Below are 7,023 nucleotides of genomic sequence, written 5' to 3' on the forward strand. Positions count from 1 at the left end.
AAATGCATGCCCAAACTTAACTACATCTTTCACCTAATTTCTCTATGGGTGTCACCATGAACAACTAACAGACAGAAATGTTATCTATTAGGACATTTTTCTACACTTCCCAGGGCAACAGGACACAAACTTTTCTATAATGTACATAGCATATAGAAAAGGCTTCATGAATTATAATCCAGAAAAAAAATTTTTTTCTAGACTCTTGAATTTTCAACCTCCTTGGACATAGTCATTTTTCACTTAATGACTTTATCAGCCTTTTCCTAAAAGCAATTTGAAAAAGCTGCTTCCTCTTCTCTAAACTTCTGGGACGCTTAACATAGCTAGGATATGTTACCTTCTTTTCCTTATTAATAATCATTGGTTAATTGCAGTGGCCACATATACAGGAAGAGCCAAAGGCCCTAAAATCTATGCAAGTTGGTCCTGAATGTAGACTGTAAGCTCTGTGAGGGCAGGACGATGGTCTCTGCACGTCCAGCATACAGCCCGGCACGCAGCAGGCTCCCAGGCATTTGTTGATTGAATGATCACTGAGTATATCTGAGAGGTGGGTGACTGAGTATTTAGCCTGAGGCTAAATACTGGGGCCCATCCTTGCCCTCTTCTTTTATATATATTTTCCTCTGGCAAAGGATGCTTAGATTAGTAATGAGATAGGCAACATCCTAAGGTAGGCTTTGGGTTCAGAAGGACTGTGTTTGGAGGCTGGAACTGGAACCTCATAGGTATGTGGCTTTTGCACAATCTGCAAGCTTTCTGTCCCTTCATTTGTTTCACCGTAAATGGCAGTTAGGAGTATAGGCTGGGAGGCACTCACACCTCAGTGAGTTCCAGTCTTGTTTCTGACATAACAGTAGGACATCTGGCAAGTTATGTGACCTAAGTAGGGACACTTGTCCCAGAGTAATCATTACTTCCAAGTGTCCTGGACTGGAAAATAAATCATATGTTTTCTGCAGATTCTTCAGCTATAACACTGAAATAAAAAATAAAAAATAATAAAAACAAACGTCATTATGGATTTGTGAGGAATAAATTAGAAAACGTTTTTAAAATATTATCACGGGGCCTGGTACACAGTAAATATTCAAAAGTTGTGACTATTATTATTACTAGTAAGGGCAGGGTACCTAATTTCCCTCAACCTCAGGTTGCTCATTTCTAAATGGGATTAATTATTTTTCTTTATTTTTATTTAATTGTCTTTTTGAATCACTAACATTCACATGGCTCAAAAATTCATGTGTAAAAAGAATTCAAGTTCTCACTTCCATTCCATGGCTGGGAGGCAACCAGAGAGGGTGTCAGTTTCCTGTGTGTCTTTCCAGAGATATTTTATACACAAGCACATATGAGTATGTAATCTTCTTCCCATGAATGGTGGCATGACTTAATACCGTTCCGCACCTCGCTTTTTCACTTAACATCAGTACAAAAGAGCTTCCTCATTCATTTGTTTTTTAAACAGCTACATAGCATGCCGTTGTATGGATGTTCCACAATTTGTCTAGCCAGTCCTCACAGTGCTGCACTGAGGGCTGATGTAAGAAATATAAAACACTTAGAAGAAGGTACTCAATAGATATTTATTATTACCTTTCTAATCATCTCACACTTATTTCCTTTTACCTGCTCCATTTCTCAAAGCCTTCGGTCCCCATGTATTCATTCATTCAGTACAAATCTACTGACTCTATTTCCATGCTGTACCATGCAAGTTGACTACTTAGGAATTAATAAGCTATGGTACCTGCCCTCAGCAAATTTGTCATCAAATGTGTCTGCAGCAATGTACATCCTTTGAAGAATTTCTTACAGGTGAGTAGAGGTATATGAAATAATAGCGCATACAGGGGAACACAGAATTTGGGGGATGGGAACAAGAGAGTGTCAGAAAGAAAATACAGACATTTAGGAAATGTGATCAATGGCCTTTGATATATAAACCCTGTTACTTTCCCCCTTCTTATTCTAAAAGTAGTATAGGACCACTGTGAAAATTTGAAAAATTTCCATTTTTCTAATGCTTAAGTGATACATGTTAAATGTATATTATAAATGCATACATTTGTACATATATAATGTATGTCTACATGGCTGAGATACTATCTTAACAATTTTGCATTAAAGTTTTTTAAACTTAACATTATGTCATAAACGTTTTGCCATGTCAATAAACAATTTCAGAAGCATAATTTTTAATAGTTGCATATTTTCTAATATATATGTACCATGATTTAGTTAACCACTTTCCTTATTATTAGACACAGATTTTTGCTATTATATGTGAGATTTTGTTTTTTGATCTGTGTGAGTTTATGTGTGTGATAGTAATAAAAAATACTTCATATTTAAACAATGCTAATGCTCATTTTATGTATTAGGTAACTTAGAATGTGAGCACATAAAAACTACAAATTGGCTGAAAATAAGATGAATGATAGACATTTAAATGAGCTTATTTATATACAATAACAGTTAAACATAATTATAGTAGTTATCATTTATTGAAACTATGCAATTAAACAATCACAGCATCCATGCAAGGTAAGAATTAGCCACATTTTTCAGATGAAGAATCTGTGGCTCCCATGGGATTGGACTGGAATTTAGGTCTGCTCACTTCAGAAATCATGCGCTTATGCATGATGCCTCATTAACTGTGTATTAGAGTAATTATGTCAAAATGTTTATCTAATTTTATCTAAGTTATATTTATTATAGCCATGTATTCCCACTTGTGATTTTATTTATGAAGCATGGCGATCTTAACAAAATTAAAAGATAGACTAGAAGTCAAGGAAGGCTTCAGAGAGGATACTGAATTCGAGTGCTCTCAAATAATGGGTAGAAGGCAAGATCAAGGGCATGTGATTCTGCACAGAGAAGTGAAAGGTAAAAATCGATAGGAAATGTTCGTGGAGTACCAAAAGCACTCAAAAGCATTGTGTTTTGGGTGGTTATAGGAAATAGTACTGGAGAGGTCAAAAAGGACCAGGTCTTATAGGACCATAAAAGGCAGGTACAGGTTCCAATTTGAAGCCTTATGCTCTAGTTATTTGACTATATTCCCATCCTCCTTTGTCCTATATATATGGAACTATTGATCAAAACCACCACGCCATACAAAAACGTTTCAATTCCATTTAAAGAAACGGCACCCCTTCCAGCACTAATTTGTTGTGATGGTATAAGTTGATAAATTGCAAGATTTATTTTCCAACTAGGAACACTTGAAAGATCATTAATACTCACAAGATATGCCTCCAGAATCTTCTTTGGGGTAAAAATCTCAGTAATTCAAATTGGTGCTTAAGTTTGAATGACAGATATTTTAATAAGAAAAGTTCTCTACTCTAAGTGAAAATAGAAGAAGAATCTACTGGTTTACCAGTCATTTCTCTTCCTAAAATAATAACTTAGGTCAAAATAATACACACAAGAAAAAATTGCAAGTATTATGGAAGGGCTAATCAGAAAAAGAAACAGTTCCCTCTCCCACTTCTCTTCAATTCTAGCTCTATTCCCTAAAGCAACCATTTTCTTAAAATCATTTTTGTTTTTAGTTCTTCTGTGGGTTTTTTTTAAATTTGAAATCAGCTATTAGTATTTTGGGTGGGACTTGTGTGGATCTGTTCTGTGCATTTAGCATCTTTGTCTCTGACACTAAATGCTAGCAGCACCCAAACAGCCAAATCTCTAGGATTGAGAACCACTGCTCATATTATATGGCTATTTTTTGATTTATCAAATTTAGACATCATCTATAAATGCTTACTAGGAAAAATGAATATTTACGTCTACTACTCCCTACTATTTTTTGCCAGATTATATTACTATTTTAATTTGTTTACTTATGTAACCAATATAGGCTAATTCATTCTCTATTCTCTTCTTCTGGAATTTCTATTAGACATTCATTGGAGCTTCTCATTCTATCATTGTGTCTTTTAATCTCTCATCTTTTCCATCTTTTTATCTCAGTGGGCTGATTCCAGATAGTTTTCTCAGATTTGGCTTCCAGTTTATTACTAATCTACCTTTGCCTCTAATAAGTTGTTTAGCTAGTACATTAATTAAAAACAATTCAGTGTTTATATTTTTTATTTTATATCTCCTTTTTGAAACATGCTGTTCTTTTTTATAGTGTACTACTTTCCCTTTGGTTTTCCATTCTTTTTATCCCTTTAATATTTTTTAACACACTTATTAGTTTGTTCATACATTTCCATTATTTTAAATTCTTGGGGATCTGATTCTTCCACAATGGTACCTCGGTTTTCAAACCTAGTCTGCTCCGGAAGACCGTTCGAGTTCTGAAATGTTAGAAAACAGCCGACAGCTAGGCCTCAGGATCTTGCACTCAGTGGAAGCTGCGTGACATGTTCGACTTCCCAGATGTGTTTGAAAACTGAAGCATTTACTTCCGGGTTTACTTCCGGCGTTCATAAACCAAAATGTTCGTCAAAGGAGACATTTGAAAACTGAGGTACCACTGTATTTCTTTTGTTTGCTGATACTCTTTGATAGTGGTTTGTAGATTTTAAAAATTGTGAGCTCATATTAAATAAGGGATAGGGAGTGGTTTCCTGTCTCCGTGGCCTTGAGGCCATGCCTTCTTTCCAGCTTTGAATGGTACCACCCCATCCTCACATCCTGGGATCTGTATTCTACTCAGGAACTCCTAAGGGTTGTGCTTAGTATGAGTTTGCACTTACTGCTCATACTAAGTTTTCCTTAAGTTTTATCTTTATTAGAATAAAGTTTGTACATTTCTATAGTAGTCTTACCTAAGTCTCAAGTCACAATAAAAATATATAGAAGTAATTTTTTTTAAAAAAGGAAACAAACAAAATATCATGTACTCTTAGTACGTTCTTGCATTTTCCTAACCAGAATTTCAAGGCCTCTGAAAGACAACATGAATGAAAATAGTGGTTTTGAGACCTAAATTTGTCATAATTTTTGCAAGTTTTCTTTTTCTCAGCCAAAAGCTACATATTAAAATTAATCTGAATGAAGTATTTCAAAATAAAAATCTACAAGACCATCCTCAGATGCCTTAAAAAATTTATTTCTGATACACAATCCTAAACATTTAGATAGGTTCATACGTGAATAAAATCTCAAATAAAGATTTAAACAATAAAGTCATTTTATAAATAACTCCGGTTACTCCCATACATGTCATATGATGATTTAAATTGCAATCATGAATTTTGAAAAAATATACATACATGTATTATCTATAAAGACAGATAATACATCTATACAACTTCAAACTAAAAGGTTTATCTAAAGTGACACAGATATTCTAAATCTTAAGGAAACTTAAAAGTACCTTTTCTATTTGTAAAATAAAAGTAGAATGAGACCGATCTGATTGTGTTATTGGGAAATTTGTTGTGGAATCTTGTTGATAAATAATGGTGAAAATTCTTAATAACCATTATGCTGTCATCTGAAACAGACTAAATCATTTACTTCAGTAAATGATTAATAAGTAAACTGATAAACTGCAGGTTAATAACCATATATTATACCCAAGTGTGACTCTATGACAGTAACAGAAGTGGTCACACAGTGCCTCAGATTTGGCTGTGTCCTGAATTTCTCACTGTGAAGGTATTAGGCCAAACTACTTTTGCCACAGACATAAAGTTTTTGGGAAATGGGACACCAATCTTAGAAGGAAAAAGAGTTTCATCATCAAGTTGATCCTGAGCCAAAGTCATCAAATAGTCCATGTATTTTGGTGCAGAACATTTGATTGGCTTTTTAATATTAGTACTATTTATGCTTTTTAATATTAGTACCATCTGCCCAATGATATTCATATTTTGAACCTGCAGACATGACTGGACAGTTTGCTTCAGTGCAGAATTCTGCAATAGTTGCATATAACATGTTGATCTGGTTGAAGAAATCCAGTGTTAATGGCAATCCATTCAATGAGATTCTTTCCCTCTAGCAACATAACAGCTTGTCTCAGATTCCCACTTCCTACTGCATGTTTTAAGAGTTCATGCTGATGAGACCCTTCAGAGATATTCTTCTTTGGTTAGAATGTTTCAGAAGAGTGCTTGCTAAAGAGGAAACTCATCTTCTATTCTCAGAGGGCAGGGGAACGGCCACTGGCCCCACTGCGGTTAAGATTCCGAGCAGGTGAAGGAACATAACTGTGCTTTATCCTTTTCTTTTGCGTGTTTGCACTGGAGGGAAGACTGTATGAGTCAACTTAAGTCCTCCAGTTGCTAGAAGTCCCATTTTTAGAACTGTGTGAATATTGTTCATTACTGGTTTTATCTTTTAAATAGAATTTACTTAACTCTTCTTAAAGTTATTCTTCTTGGAGCTCACTACTTGTTCTAATTTGTATCAATTTCTTTCTAAGCCTGGTACACATCTGTCAGCCTGGGATTTTATTTTAATTGCAATTGGGGTGTTGCATTCTTTCTTATTTCCCATCTTCCTCCTTTTTCTTTTCTACCCTTATTTTGCTGGAGCATATCCTTAGGTAATTGTTTCAGAAAGGGTACTTGGAAGTAAGTGGCCTGAGTCTTTGAATGTCTGAAAATGCTTGATTTTCACTCTCACACTTAATTGATAATTTTAATGGCAACAGAATTTTAATGTCAAAATAATTTTCCCTCATCATTTTGAAGGCAATGCTCCATTATAGTTTAGTATCCAGTTCACTGATGAGAAGCTATATGTCAATCTTAAGTGACTTTATTTTCCCTTTCAGAAAGTTTTAGGAGCCTCTCTGTATCTTTGACTTTGAAATTTTATACTGATTGTATCCCTGTATGGATTTTTCCCCCCACTAATTTGATGGACATTTTTTATTTCATACTTTTCCTCAACTACAGGAAATTGTTTTCCTAGTATTTCTTTGTCAACTTCCTCCCCTCCATTTTCTTTGCTTTCTCTTTCTAGAGCTCCAATAGACTGGTGTAGTAATTACTGAACTGCTTTTCTATGTTTATGTTTTCTAGCATGTATATTCTCCATCTT

General features: G+C 34.6%; 1 pseudogene across 1 annotated transcript; it reads right to left on the bottom strand.

Moving 5' to 3' along the window:
- Window positions 1-5,594: 5,594 nt before the first annotated feature.
- On the bottom strand, window positions 5,595-6,109 carry LOC308510438 (MOB kinase activator 1A-like; annotated as a pseudogene). Its single transcript has one exon. The product of its transcript is annotated as an MOB kinase activator 1A-like (transcript).
- Between the last annotated feature and the right edge of the window lie 914 nt (window positions 6,110-7,023).

Source organism: Rhinolophus hipposideros, assembly GCF_964194185.1.
Source record: "Rhinolophus hipposideros genome assembly, chromosome: 18".
In the NCBI taxonomy this organism is placed as follows: domain Eukaryota; kingdom Metazoa; phylum Chordata; class Mammalia; order Chiroptera; family Rhinolophidae; genus Rhinolophus; species Rhinolophus hipposideros.